Raw genomic sequence first — 15478 nt, forward strand, 5'->3', positions numbered from 1 at the left:
AAAGAAATGTTAGGAATGACAGAAAGGGAATTTAGAATACACATGATGAAAACAATGAAAGAAATGATGGAAACAATGAAGGAAACTGCTAATAAAGTGGAAAATAACCAAAAGGAAATCCAAAAACAGAATCAAATAAGAGATGAATGATATGAAGAATATAAAAAGGATATAGCAGAGCTGAAGGAACTGAAACAGTCAATTAGGGAACTTAAAGATGCAATGGAAAGTATCAGCAACAGGTTAGACCATGCAGAAGAAAGAATTTCAAAGGTAGAAGACAAAGTTCTTGAGATAACTCAGACAGTAAAAGAGGCAGAAAAGAAGAGAGAGAAAGCAGAACGTTCACTGTCAGAATTATGGGACTTTATGAAGCGTTCCACCATACAAGTTATAGGAATCCCAGAAGGGGAAGAAGAATGCCCCAGAGGAATGGAAGCCATACTAGAGAATATTATAAAAGAAAATTTCCCAAATATCACCAAAGATTCTGACACACTGCTTTCAGAGGGCTATCGGACCCCAGGTCGCCTCAACTCTAACTGAGCTTCTCCAAGACACATTGTGATGAACCTGTCCAAAGTCAAGACAAAAGAAAAGATTCTGCAAGCTGCCAGGAGTAAGAGCCAGTTGACCTACAGGGGCAAATCCATCAGAGTGACCACAGACTTCTGTAATGAAACTTTCCAAGCAAGAAGACAATGGTCATCTATCTTTAATCTACTTAAACAGAACAATTCCAGCCCAGAATTATGTACCCTGCTAAGCTAAGCTTAAAAATTGACGGAGAAATCAAATCATTTACGGATATACAAACATTGAGGAAATTCACCACAACAAGACCAGCTCTACAGGAAATACTTCAACCTGTTCTGCACACTGACCACCACAAGGGATCAGCAGCAAAGTAAGAACTCAGAAATTAAAGGACAGAACCAAAGCTCCACACTGATGCAAAAGATAAAACTAAGCAATGGACTCTCACAGAATAAGATGAATAGAATACTACCACACTTATCAATTATCTCAATAAATGTTAATGGCTTGAATTCCCCACTGAAGAGACATAGATTGGCTGACTGGATTAAAAAACACAAGCCATACATTTGCTCTCTACAAGAAACACACCTGGCTTCAAAAGACAAATTAAAGCTCTGAGTCAAGGGTTGGAAGACAATTTCTCAGGCAAATGGAATTCAGAAGAAAAGAGGACTTGCAATCTTATTTTCAGATTCATGTGGATTTAAAGCAACTAAAGTCAAAAAAGACAAAGATGGTCACTTCATATTGGTCAAGGGAAAAATACAACAAGAAGATGTTTCAATTCTAAATATTTATGCACCCATATAAATGCTCCCAGATCCTTGAAACAGAACTTACTCAGTCTGAGCAATATGATATCTGATAATACCATAATAACGGTGGACTTTAACACTCCTCTTACAGAGCTGGACAGATCTTCTAAACAGAAATTAAACAAAGATATAAGAGATTTAAATGAGACCCTAGAAGAACTGTGCTTGATAGATGCATATAGAACACTCCATCCCAAAGATAAAGAATATACATTCTTCTCATCACCCCATGGAACATTCTCCAAAATTGATCATATCCTGGGACACAAAACAAATATCAACAGAATCAAAAGAATTGAAATTTTTCCTTTGTATCTTCTCAGACCATAAGGCACTAAAGGTGTAACTCAACTCTAACAAAAATGCTCGACCCCACACAAAGGCATGGAAATTAAGCAATGTTCTGTTGAATAACAGATGGGTGCAGGAAGAAATAAAACAGGAAATCATTAACTTCCTTGAGCATAACAACAATGAAGATACAAGCTACCAAAACCTGTGGGATACTGCAAAAGCAGTTTTGAGAGGAAAATTCATCGCTTTAGATGCCTACATTCGAAAAACAGAAAGAGAGAGCATCAACAATCACACAAGCCATCTTATGGATTTGGAAAAAGAAGAACAATCTAAGCCTAACCTAAGTAGAAGAAAAGAAATATCCAAAATCCAATCAGAGATCAATGAAATTGAAAACAAAAGAATCATTCAGAAAATTAATGAAATAAAGAGTTGGTTTTTTGATAAAATAGATAAACCATTGGCCAGACCAATGAGAAATATTAAAGTAAAATCTCTAGTAACCTCAATCAGAAATGATAAAGGGAAAATAACAACTCATTCCACAGACATACAAGAGATCATCTATGAATACCACCAGAAACTCTATGCCCAGATTTGACAATGTGAAGGAAATGGATCAATATTTGGAATCACACCCTCTCCCTAGACTCAGCCAGGAAGAAATACAGCTCCTGAACAGACCAATTTCAAGCACTGAGATCAAAGAAACAATAAAAAATCTTCCAACCAAAAAATACCCTGGTCCAGATGGCTTCACTCCAGAATTCTATCAAACCTTCAAGGAAGAGCTTATTCCTGTACTGCACAAAGTATTGCAAAAAATTGAGGAAGAAGGAATCTTCCCCAACACATTCTATGAAGCAAACATCAGCCTGATACCAAAACCAGGAAAAGAACCAAACAAAAAGGAGAATTTCAGACCAATCTCACTCATGAATATAGATGCAAAAATTCTCAACAAAATCCTAGCCAATAGATTACAGTTTATCATCAAAAAAGTCATTCATCATGATCAAGTAGGCTTCATCCCAGGGATGCAAGGCTGGTTTAACATACACAAGTCCATAAAGGTTATCCACCATATTAACAGTGGCAAAAATAAAGATTATATGATCCTCTCAATAGATGCAGAAAAAGCATTTGATAAAATCCAGCATCCTTTTCTAATTAAAACACTGAAGAGTATAGGCATAGGTGGCACATTTCTAAAACTGATTGAAGCTATCTATGACAAACCCACAGCTAGTATTTTACCGAATGGAGTTAAACTGAAAGCTTTTCCTCTTAGAACTGGAACCAGACAAGGTTGTCCTCAGTCACCTTTAGTATTCAACATAGTGCTGGAAGTTCTAGCCAATACAATTAGGCAAGACAAGGAAATAAAGGGAATCCAAATTGGAGCAGAGGAGGTCAAACTCTCCCTCTTTGCTGATGACATGATCTTATACTTAGAGAACCCCAAAGACTCAACCACAAGACTCCTAGAAGTCATCAAAAAATACAGTAATGTTTCAGGATATAAAGTCAATGTCCACAAGTCAGTAGCCTTTGTGTACTCCAATAACAGTCAGAATGAGAAGCTAATTAAGGACACAACTTCCTTCACCATAGTTTCAAAGAAAATGAAATACCTAGGAATATACGTAACGAAGGAGGTGAAGGACCTCTATAATGAAAATTATGAATCCTCAGAAAGGAAATAGCAGAGGATATTAACAAACATACCATGCTCATGGATGGGAAGAATCAACATTGTTAAAATGTCTATACTTCCCAAAGCAATCTACCTATTCAATGCCATTCCTATCAAAATACCAACACTGTACTTTCAAGATTTGGAGAAAATGATTCTGTGTTTTGTATGGAACCGGAAAAAAACCCGTATAGCTAAGGCAGTTCTCTGTAACAAAAATAAAGCTGGGGGCATCAGCATACCAGATTTTAGTCTGTACTACAAAGCCATAGTGGTCAAGACAGCATGGTACTGGCACAAAAACAGAGACATAGACACTTGGAATCAAATTGAAAACCAAGAAATGAAACTAACATCTTACAACCACCTAATCTTCGATAAACCAAACAAGAACATACCTTGGGGGAAAGACTCTCTAATCAATAAACGGTGTTGGGAGAACTGGATGTCTACGTGTAAAAGACAGGAACTGGTCCCACACTTTTCCCCACTCACAAAAATTGATTCCAGATGGATAAAGGACTTAAATTTAAGGCATGAAACAATAAAAATCCTCAAAGAAAGCATAGCAAAAACACTGGAAGATATTGGCCTGGGGAGACTTCATGAAGAAGACTGCCATGGCAATTGCAACAACAACAAAAATAAACAAATGGGACTTTATGAAACTGAAAAGCTTCTGTACAGCTAAGGAGACAATAACCAAAGCAAAGAGACAACCTACACAATGGGAAAGGATATTTGCAATCCAACAAAAGCTTGATAACTAGGATCTATAGAGAACTCAAATTAATCCACATGAAAAAAGCCAACAATCCCATATATTAATGGGCAAGAGACATGAATAGAACCTTCTCTAAAGATGACAGACAAATGGCTAACAAACACATGAAAAAATGTTGATCAACTCTATATATTACAGAAATGCAAATCAAAACAACCTTGAGATATCATCTAACCCCAGTGAGAATGGCCCACATCACAAAATCTCAAAACTGCAGACGCTGGCGTGGGTGTGGAGAGAAGGGAACACTTTTACAGTGCTGGTGGGACTGCAAACTAGTACAACCTTTCTGGAAGGAAGTATGGAGAACCCTCAAAGCACTCAAGCTAGACCTCCCATTTGATCCTGCAATCCCATTACTGGGCATCTACCCAGAAGGAAAAAAATCCTTTTATCATAAGGACACCTGTACTAGACTGTTTATTGCAGCTCAATTTACAATCGCCAAAATGTGGAAACAGCCTAAATGCCCACCAACCCAGGAATGGATTAACAAACTGTGGTATATGTATACCATGGAATACTATTCAGCCATTAAAAAAAAAAATGGAGACTTTACATCCTTCATATTAACCTGGATGGAAGTGGAAGACATTATTCTTAGTAAAGCATAACAAGAATTGAGAAGCATGAATCCTATGTACTCAATTTTGATATGAGGACAATTAATGACAATAAAGTTTGGTGGGGGAGGAAAGGCAGAAAGAGAGATGGAGGGCGGGGATGGGGCCTTGGTGTGTGTCATACTTTATGGGGGCAAGACATGATTGCAAGAGGGACGTTACCTAACAATTGCAATCAGTCTAACCTGGCTTATTGTACCCTCAATGAATCCCCAACAATAAAAAAGAAAGAAAGAAAGAATTGCACAATAATTCAGCAGTTAAATATATAGGTGTTGAATATAAAAAAGTCAGGATCAGAGAGGAGGGACATAAATTTGATGTTAATGTAGATGTATTCATTTTTGGAAGAATGCTTATAATTCTATTTCTTTTCTGGAAACACTAAACAATATGCTTTATGTTATGGAAAAAAGATAAAACGCTAAAGTACAGTACTGAATCCAATTATTTATTTCACAATATATATAAACAAATATTGCCTATCATACTCAAAGGAATGCAAATGAACGCACAAAAAACTGCCAAAACCTTGGTGTAGGTGAAGTTAATTGTGGTGGGTGCCTGTGGTCCCAGCTACTCAGGAGGCTGAGGCAGGACAATCACCTCAGTCCAAGAGCTGGAGGTTGCTGTGAGGTGTGACACCACGGCACTCGACCATGGGCGACAAAATAAGACTCTGTCCATAAAAAAAAAAAAAGAAAGAAAAGAAATTAATTTCAAAGCAAATGAGAGGCTGGTGTGATGGATTGTCACTCAGGATTATCATTAAAGCATTATGTCACAGTTTAATTGGCAGTCATTTGCTATCTTATTAATAGTAGATAAAATAATGGTGTGTCTTACCATCCTTAAAATCTTATATTTAATAACACATGGTATTTATGATGTCTGTGCTACTTGATCTATGTACTCAATAGCACTTACTTTTCTCTGTCATCCAATGTGGCAGATACTGTTGTCCTAATTTATAGATGATGCCACTTACAAAGAATGCATAGCTTACCAGAAGACATAAAGCTAGTAATTGGAAGAACGTGAACTTGAATCTTTGATAGCATATTCCGTGTCCTTGTGCCCCACTGCCATTCCTCCACAGGGCTCTACTCCTTTGTCACATTTGTTATTACTGAGAGTTTGATGTTGGCCTGTTTTTTGTTCATTTGTTTTTGTAATTCTAATGCTTTTGGATCCTGCCTATCTCCTCACCTGTTTTCCCATTTAGGTATCCACTAAACTAATGACTAAAATTTAAAAATAAGAAATTTATGGCAATAAACTGGAGTTTGAGAGGTGTTTAAAAAGTATCCAGTGTACTCAATCCTATTATGAAACCAATATATAATCACTTACCAACTCATATGAATGATAAAACACAAATATGGTCTAGCAAGAGGCAGAGGAGGAAGAGACAAGGGGGGGGAGGGGGCTTGGAGGGAGGAGGTAGGGAATCTGGTGGGATTTCACCTAATGTGCACAATGCAAGGGTATATTTCAAAGTAACTAAGAGTAAATTTTAAACATCTTACCACAAAAAATAAATAAGTGTGGTGATGGTATGTTAATCAGTTTGATTTAAGCATTCCATGTTGTATACCAAATCATCACATTGTACCCATAAAAGTATACAGTTATGTTTTTAATTGAAAATTAAATAAAAAATAATAAAAGTAGATATATGGGAGAGAGGACCTAGCTAAATATGTCATTGAGAGTCCATTGACAATTTGCATCTGAGAAGTAGATAATAACCAAATATAACTAACTCCATTGTTATTAGAAATCAGCAATATTTGAAAGCTGAGAAATGCAAAGTCTCTCTGGCAAATTTTTTAAGTAGAGAAAGAAATGTGGGGTAGCAGGAGTATCACTCCTTGCTTTCATGTGACTGGACAATATAAACCTTCAGGATTTTGCAGAGAATCACATCAGTAATAAAGGAAAAATTTAGAAACTCTTTAAATCGAAGGAGACATGAAAAAGAAAGGGATAACATTACAGAAACAGTGAAAAGAACTAAGAAAGATTTGGAAAACAGAGAATATGTCTAATGTCTTATGTAGTTTTTTTAAAAAAGATGTAATTTCAAAAACATACCAGAAAAAAAAAGTATTGAGAGAAAAAACGTAACAAGGATCATTTAATTTTAAATTTTCATGAGTATAGATAAAATTCATTAGAAGTTACTAATACCTAGATATAGGTTGTTGAAATGTTCAATGCTTCAAATTGTCCTGTAAGCATCATGACAGAACAATAACGTTACTATAAGAGGAAGAAAACTGTAGCTTTCTTAGAACTCACACATTAAACATGTAGTGGTGGATAATTTTCATCATTGGCTGTTTTTGTTGCTGATTACCCTTTCTAGAATTTGCGTGTAATGAAAAGCTTTGAGAGATATAAGCATTGCTTCCCTACAGAAGAAAAGGAAGGCATACACGCTCTTCACCTAAAATATTTCAGCTTCCAAACATCATTGTTCTTCTATAACACAATATATTGTATGTGCACGAGTTGCTGGGCAGCATTGTGCTTTGAGAATTGTGTCTCTGGAAATATCAAGAAAAAAAAATGATGTTGTATCCAACATTCCACTTTGTTTTACTTTAACATAAATAGTTTTTATTAACTTTTAGTCAAACTTCAATACTAACCAAGAAAAAGCTCTGCTCTCTCTTTTTTGCTCAATAACATCATAAAACAGTTTGATTTTAAGTCTAGATTAACAGGAGGTTACTGTGCCTTAGACAAAGGAAACCTTTTCTCCTTGTGAACTGATCCCCATAAGGTCACTGTGCTGACTCTTGGGGATCACCTGCTCAGACTTGATGGCCTTTGAGGTGCTCCTGGATCAAGTTGGAAGTCTGGGGAGATTCCAGATCCTTCAGCTGGCTTTCTGTTGCATTATCCACATCCTACTGAATCCTCATGTTCTGCTGGAGAACTTCACTGCAGCCATCCCTGGTCATCGCTGCTGGGTCCACATCCTCGACAATGACACTGTCTCTGACAATGACACCGGGACCTTCAGCCAAGACACCCTCCTGAGAATCTCCATCCCCCTGGACTCCAACCTGAGGCCAGAGAAGTGTCGTCACATTGTCCATCCCCATGGCAGCTCCTTCATCTGAACCAGACCTTCTCAAACATGAGTGAGCCAAACATAGAGCCCTGTGTGGATGGCTGGGTGTATGACCCAAGCTTCTCCTCCTCCACCACTGTGACTGAGTGGGACCTGGTGTGTGAATCTGAGTCACAGAAATCACTGGTTCAGTCCCTACTTATAACTGGGTCGCTGCTGGGAGGTCTGATATATGGTTATCTTTCAAACAGATTGGCAATAACTGTGCCTTTTTATGGCCTGCTACTCAACTTGCAGCACCTAGGGAGGTTCTCTATGGAGCTGTCACACTCATAGGCAGATTTTTTGCCCTTTGGACACTGAATCATATGGGTCATCGAACAAGCCGGATGTTGTTCCTGTTCCTGGTAGGACTGTCCATTCTGGTCAACATCTTTTTGGACCAAGGAATCATATTAAGCAACTGACCCAACCTCTCCTAGAATCCACGTGTCTAAATTCATAGAATGACCTTAGTTAGTGATAAGGGGAACTTCACTATCAAGAAGTCAGCTCCTTCCACCTTTCTCCCAGATCTAAAATGCAGATCCTGAAAGTGGCTCTAGCAACTTTTGGAATTGGTGCTCTTTCTGCTGCTATTACCAGCTATGGAGTCCATCAAAATGAGCTCATCTCCACCGTATTCAGGTCAATAGTTATAGGAATCACTACAATGTTTGCTACCAGTGGGGCAGAACTGGCTCCTCTGTTGATGACCCTCGTGAGGTATTCTCCTCACCTGCCCTGGATTGCCTATAGAGTCTTCCCCATCCTTGCTGGCCTCGTTGCCTTTCTCCTTCCAGAAACCAGGAACCTGCTTCTTCCTAACACCATAGAGGATGTGGAAAATGAAAAAGAAACAAGGAAAGTAAAGCAGGGAGAAACTTGCATACAAGTAACACAATTTTAAGGAGTTCTCAAGACTTGATCCAAGGCAGAGAAAATTGCTTTCTGCTGATGATATGATCTTATACTTGGAAAGTTCCAAGTACATAACCATGAGACTCCTGGAAGTAATCAAGAACTGTAGAAACATCTTGGGATATAAAATAAAAATTCACTAATCAGTAGCTTCCTATATGTCAACAACAGGCAATCTGAGAATCAAATCAAAATACAATACCCTTCACAATAGCATAAAAAAAAATACCTTGGAATTGACTTAACAAAGAATTTGAAGGTTCTTTACAGAAAAAACTAGGAAACACTGGGAAAAAATAGCAGAGGATGTTAATAAAAACCAAAATAAATGAATGAGACTTAATTAAACTGAAACAGCTAAGGAGACAAAACCAAAGCATATAGACAACCTACACAATCGGAAAAGATATTTGCATATTTTCAATCAGACAAAAACTTGATAACTAGGATCTATAGAGAACTCAAATTAATCCACTTGAAAAAAAATCCAACAATCCCATATATCAATGGGCAAGAGAGATGAATAGAACTTTCTCTAAAGAAGATAGATGAATAACTAGCAAACATGAAAAAAAATGCTCATAGTCCCTAATTATTAGAGAAATGCAAATCAAAACCACCCTGAGATAGCATCTAACCCCAGCGAGAATGGCCCACATCACAAAAATCTCAAAACTGCACATGCTGGCACAGATGTGGAGAGAAAGGAACACTTTTACACTGCTGGTGGGACTGTAAATTGCAATCCCGTTACTGGGCATCTATCCAGAAGGAAAAAGAACCTTTTATCATAAGGACACTTGCACTAGATTGTTTATTGCAGCTCAATTGACAATCGCCAAAATGTGGAAACAATCTACATGCCCTTCAACCCAGGAATGGATTAACAAGCTGTGGTATATGTATACCATGGAATACTATTCAGCCATTAAAAAAAAAGGGAGACTTTACATCCTTCGTATTAACCTGGATGGAAGTGGTACACTTATTCTTAATAAAGCATCACAAGAATGGAGAAGCATGAATCCCATGTACTCAATTTTGGTATGAGGACAATTAATGAGAATTAATGACATGGTGGGGATGGGGGAAGGGGAGAGTAGAGAGAGAAAGGAGGAAGGGGGTGGGGGAAAGGAAGAGCAGAGAAAGGGAAGGAGGGAGGGGGGTGAGGTCTAAGTGTGTGACACTTCTTGTACCCTCAATGAATCCCCAACAATAAAAAAAAAATCAAGAGACCTTAGGAAAAAATAAAGTAAAATAAAATAAAATATAAGATCCCCTCACCAAAAAACAGTAATGGTCAATACAACCTCTGATCACATTAATTCTAGCTAGAAATACCCTCAAATATGTATAAAAACATTAAATTTTTGGCACCAAATCACTTATATTTTGAAAAGTTATGCAATTATGTTATTAATTACCTCTTTGGAAATAGAATTAAAAATAAGATAATGATTTTCTTTTTATAAAAAAAAAAAAAGATGATGATCTGATGTCTGCAAGCAATAAAGGTCTTTGTCTTGGACCCAATTTAGACTGGTTAGATTGACTTCTTCAACCTGACCAGCCTAACTTCTTAGCTTATAAAGAGGGTAAAATCTTACTCTTCATTATTCTTGACAAGACCAATTGAATTTTTAAAAAACGGATCAGAAAACCCTTTTTTAGATGTAATATAATTCAGAAGTCTTCTGGGAGAACTCCGCCAAGAAATATTTCATAAAAATATTAATACTAGATCAAAGTTATAAAATAAATATTTTATGAGTTGGTAAATCATGGTGTAAAATGATTGTTAATGATTTTTAAACCAATTAAGTATAAACATGATTAGAAATAATACTTATATACATACATATAAGTATATATGATTAAAAGAATATTTGATTTTAGAAGAAAATTATATAAAATTAAGAATGACTACTTAGTTATAAGTACCTAGGTCAAAAAGTCTAATAGTACCAGCAGAAACTTGGAGGTAAATGGAAGAGAAATAAATGCATTATAATTTTATAAATGCTCTCATTTTTAACAGCAGGTTGTTAAGATAGTTATTCTGTACACATTCTTAACATCTAATATATTATTTAAAAACTTAAAAAAAATGAACAGGAATTGCTAGGACATTCTAATGTTGAAAAATCTTTGGAAATTAGCCCAATTTAGTAATAATAGAAAAAGGTAAATAAAAAATGTAGCAATCAGACTATAAAATTATGCCAAAATTTTGAAAGCATCCAATGTTGGCTAAGTTGTGGTGTATTGGGATTCTCCAGAGAAACAGAATCAATAGCATATATGTGGATATGTAAGAGGAGATTTACTATGGGAATTGGCCCATGTGACTGTGAATGCTTAGAAGTGCCACAAGCTGGAGAACCAGAAGTATAATTTGTTATGAGCCTGGAGGCCTGAGAACCAGAGCTTCCATGTCTGAGGCCAAAACACAGAGATGTCCTAGCTTCACAAGGGAAAGGGAGGGAGGGAGGGAGAAAGAGAGAAAATGTGAATGAATTGACCCTTTATCCATATTTTAATTCTACTTAGACCCTCAGGGACTTGGGTGATGCCAGTTCGCATTTGAGGGAGTGGACCTTCCTTATGTAGTCTACTGAGTCTGGAAACACCCCCACAGGTACCCCGATAAATAATGTTTTACCAGTTATCTGGATATCTCTGCCTAGTCAAGTTCACACAAAAGTTAACCATCACAGTTGGTGAACTGGAAATGTGATGAATTCTCAATCATTGTTAATGGTAATGTTAATAGTGGTAATGATAATAGTGGTGTTTACCCCACCCCAAAATACATACTTTGAGCTGTAAAATTATATTCCAAATACATATTCATATATATGCACATTTAAGTATATAAAGAGTGTGAAGATACCCAGGGCTTTTCACTTTAAAACTATTCTACTTTTCCTTTGTACTAATAAACTTATACATAGACACGTGGCTTTCCCAACTGCTTTCCATTTCTCAGACTCCTTATTGTGACTCTTTATTGCTAGTCCTGCCTTTGAGATGGTCTTGTGTCCTTCACCTGTCCAGCCTGTTGGCAGCATCTGACAAATGGCAGCAAGTTACAGCAACTGGGCAGGTGATGACAGGGCCCTAGGGGATAAAGAATGTCAAAAAATAACCTGGGTTCATGATTAACCATGTGGGTCAGAAAGATACATTTTGAATGTCACACTAAAAACAAATTAACACAATTATATTTATTTCTATTTTTTGTGTATATAAAAATTTAAGAGTGATATTTATTTTATATATATATATATATTATACAGGATGTCCCATAATTTTTACAGAGGTGGCCAACACATAGATAATAGTTTAAAAATAATTTGTAACAAATATTTTATAAATACATGTACAATTTAGCTATAATTTCTGATTTTCCTTATATTGTGAATGTGTTAATGTGTTTATAAATAAATGCCAGATAAAGAGGCTCTTTGTGCTAACAAACAAACAAAAAACACCAAATTATCCATAACAAACTCAAATATTATAAAGTTATCCACTAGATTAGAACAACAAAATGAATGAAATGGAAGAAAAACTATTAACTTCCAAATTACAGTAGAACTTCTATAAATTGACAAACCAAGGGTTTATAACAAACTGGTCCACATGCAGAGGTGCTCAACATAAGGAACCCAGGCCTACTGTACTGATATGTACTTGTGGTGCATGTCCAGTCTATGAAAATTAGGTCAATTAGTCGTCAATGTAGGGAGGTGGTCAACCATGGATGTTTTATTGTATTATCAAAACAAAAAGTCACAGAAAACTTTATTTTATGGTAAAATAATGTCTGGCAACATAAATTATCAGAATCTAATGCAAATAAAGCTACTATGTTTTCTTTACATACCATTTATATGTTTAAAGCAAAATTTGCTTCTGACCTCTATCATTTTTCTTTTGTGTGAAGAACATTTTTAACATTTCTTGCAGGGGAGATCTGCTCAGGATTAATTGCTCCAGTGTTGGTTCTTCTTCATTTCTGAAGAATAATTTTGAAGATTTAGAATTCTAGGTTGGTATATTTTACCTTTCAATATGCTGATAAGAATTCTACTGCAATTCTGATACTTGCTCCTCTGTAATTAAAGAATCCCTCCCATGACCACCACTGCTTCCTTCAAGATGCTCTCCTTCTCTTTACTTTCCTGCTGTAGAAGGTGATAGATCTGAGCTTCCCACACATGTGGAAGTATCTGTGGTTTGGTATCTGTCATTAATTTGGTGAAATTCTCAACCATCATTGTTCCAGTGTCTCTTTCTTTTCTTTCTGGTATTCTAACAATATGTGTTACAACCTTTAAATTGTCACATAGTTCTTGGAAATTTTTTTAAAATTGTCACATAGTTATTGGATATTCTGTTTTATTATTTTGTCAATCGTTTTTCTCTTGGTCTTTCAGTTGACCTATTTTTAAGCCAATTTATTCTTTCATTAGTCATATTGTTTACCAATGAGTTCATCAAAGGCATTCTTTTTTATTTTATTTTTTATTTTTATTGTGGGGGATTCATTAAGGGTACAAGAAACCAGGTTACACTGATTGCATTTGTTAGGTAAAGTCCCTTTTATAATTGTGTCTTGCCCCCAAAAGGTGTGTCACACACCAAAACCCCACTCACTCCCTCCTTCCCTCTCTCTGCTCTTCCCTTCTCCCAACCCCCTCCCTCCTTCCCTCTCTTTGCTCTTCCTTTCCCCCCATACTCCTCCCTCCTTCTCTCTCTCTGGTCTCCCCTTCCCCTACCCCTCACCATGTACTAGGTCATTAACTGTGTTCATATCAAAATTGAGTACATAGGATTCATGCTTTTCCATTGTTTTTTTTTTTTTTTTTTCAGTTTTTGGCCAGGGCTGGGTTTGAACCCAGCACCTCCAGTATATAGGGGCTGGCACCCTACTGCTCTGAGCCACAGGCACTGCCCCATGCTTCTCCATTCTTGTGATGCTTTACTAAGAATAATGTCTTCCACTTCCATCCAGGTTAATACAAGGGGTATAAAGTCTTCATCCTTTTTAATGGTTGAATAGTATTTCATGGTATACATAAACCACAGCTTTTAAATCCATTCCTGGGTTGGTGGGCATTTAGGCTGTTTCCACATTTTGGCAATTGTAAATAGAGCTGCAATAAACAGTCTAGTGCAAGTGTCCTTATGGTAAAAGGATATTTTTTTCCTTCTGGGTAGAGGCCCAGTAATGGGATTGCAAGGTCAAACAGGAGGTCTGGCTTGAGTTCTTTAAGGATTCTCCATACTTCCTTCCAAGAAGGTTGTATTAGTTTGCAGTCCCACCAGCAGTGTAAAAGTGTTCCCTTCTCTCCACATCTATGCCAACATCTGCCATTTTGAGATTTTGTGATATGGGTTATTCTTCCTGTGGTAGATGGTATCTCAGGTTGGTTTTGATTTGCATTTCTCTAATAATCAGGGATGATGAGCATTTTTTATTTGTGTTTGCTAGCCATTCCTCTGTCTTCTTTAGAGAAGGCTCTATTCATGTCTCTTGCCCATTGATACATGAGATTGTTGGCTTTTTTCATGTGGATTAATTTGAACTCTCTATAGATCCTAGTTATCAAGCTTTTGTCTGATTCAAAATATGCAAATATCCTTTCCAATTGTGTAGGTTGTCTATTTGCTTTGGTCGTTGTCTCCTTATTTGTACAGAAGCTTTTCAGTTTAATTAAGTCCCATTTGTTTATTTTTGTTGTTGTTGGAATTGCCATGGAAGTCTTCTTCATAAAGTCTTTCCCCAGGCTGACATCTTCCAGTGTTTTTCCTATGCTTTCTTTGAGGATTTTTATCATTTCATGCCTTAAATTTAGGTCTTTTATCCACCTTGAATCAATTTTTGTGAGTGGAGAAAGGTGTAGTCCAGTTTTAATCTTTTACATGTGGATATCCAGTTCTCCCAGTATCATTTATTGAATAGGCATTCTTTTCCTCAGTGTATGTTCTTATCTGGGTAATTAAAGATTAGATGGCTGTAAGATGTTAGTTTCATTTCCTCATTTTCTATTTGATTCCAAATGTCTATGTCTCTATTTTTGTGCCAGTACCATGCTGTTTTGACCACTATGGCCTTATGGTTTTTGAGACAGAGTCTTACTTTGTCACCCTCTGTAGAGTGATGTGGCATCATAGCTCACAGCAACCTCAAACTCTTGAGCTCAAGTGATTCTCTTGCCCCAGCCTTCTGAGTACCTGGGACTACAGATGGCCTCCATGACACCCGGCTATTTTTAGAGGCGATGTCTCACTTTTGCTCAGGCTGGTCTCAAACCAGTGAGCTCAGGCAATCCACCTGTCTCTGCCTCCCAGAGTGCTAGGATTACAGGCATGAGCCACCACACCTGGCTTTCACCAAAGGTATTCTTCATGTTACTAGGTTTTTTTTTTTTTCTTCAGTATATTCTTTTGGTTATTTCTTACATTTTTTACCTCTCTGCTTTCATTACCCATCTGTTCTTGCATGATGTCTACTTTTTCCATGAGATACCTTAAATATTATTTATAGTATTTTAAATTCCTTATAGGATAATTTCAACATCTGTGTAATACACAGGTCTCATTCTGATGCTTGTTTTGTCTCTTCAGATTGTGTTTTCTTGCCTTATTTTACTATGTCTTCAATTTTTT

General features: G+C 36.6%; 1 pseudogene; it reads left to right on the forward strand.

The window, feature by feature from the left end:
- Positions 1-7586: 7586 nt before the first annotated feature.
- LOC128589997 (steroid transmembrane transporter SLC22A24-like) lies at positions 7587-8789 on the forward strand (annotated as a pseudogene).
- The last annotated feature ends 6689 nt before the right edge of the window (positions 8790-15478 follow it).

Source organism: Nycticebus coucang, chromosome 1, assembly GCF_027406575.1.
Source record: "Nycticebus coucang isolate mNycCou1 chromosome 1, mNycCou1.pri, whole genome shotgun sequence".
Classification (NCBI taxonomy): Eukaryota; Metazoa; Chordata; class Mammalia; order Primates; family Lorisidae; genus Nycticebus; species Nycticebus coucang.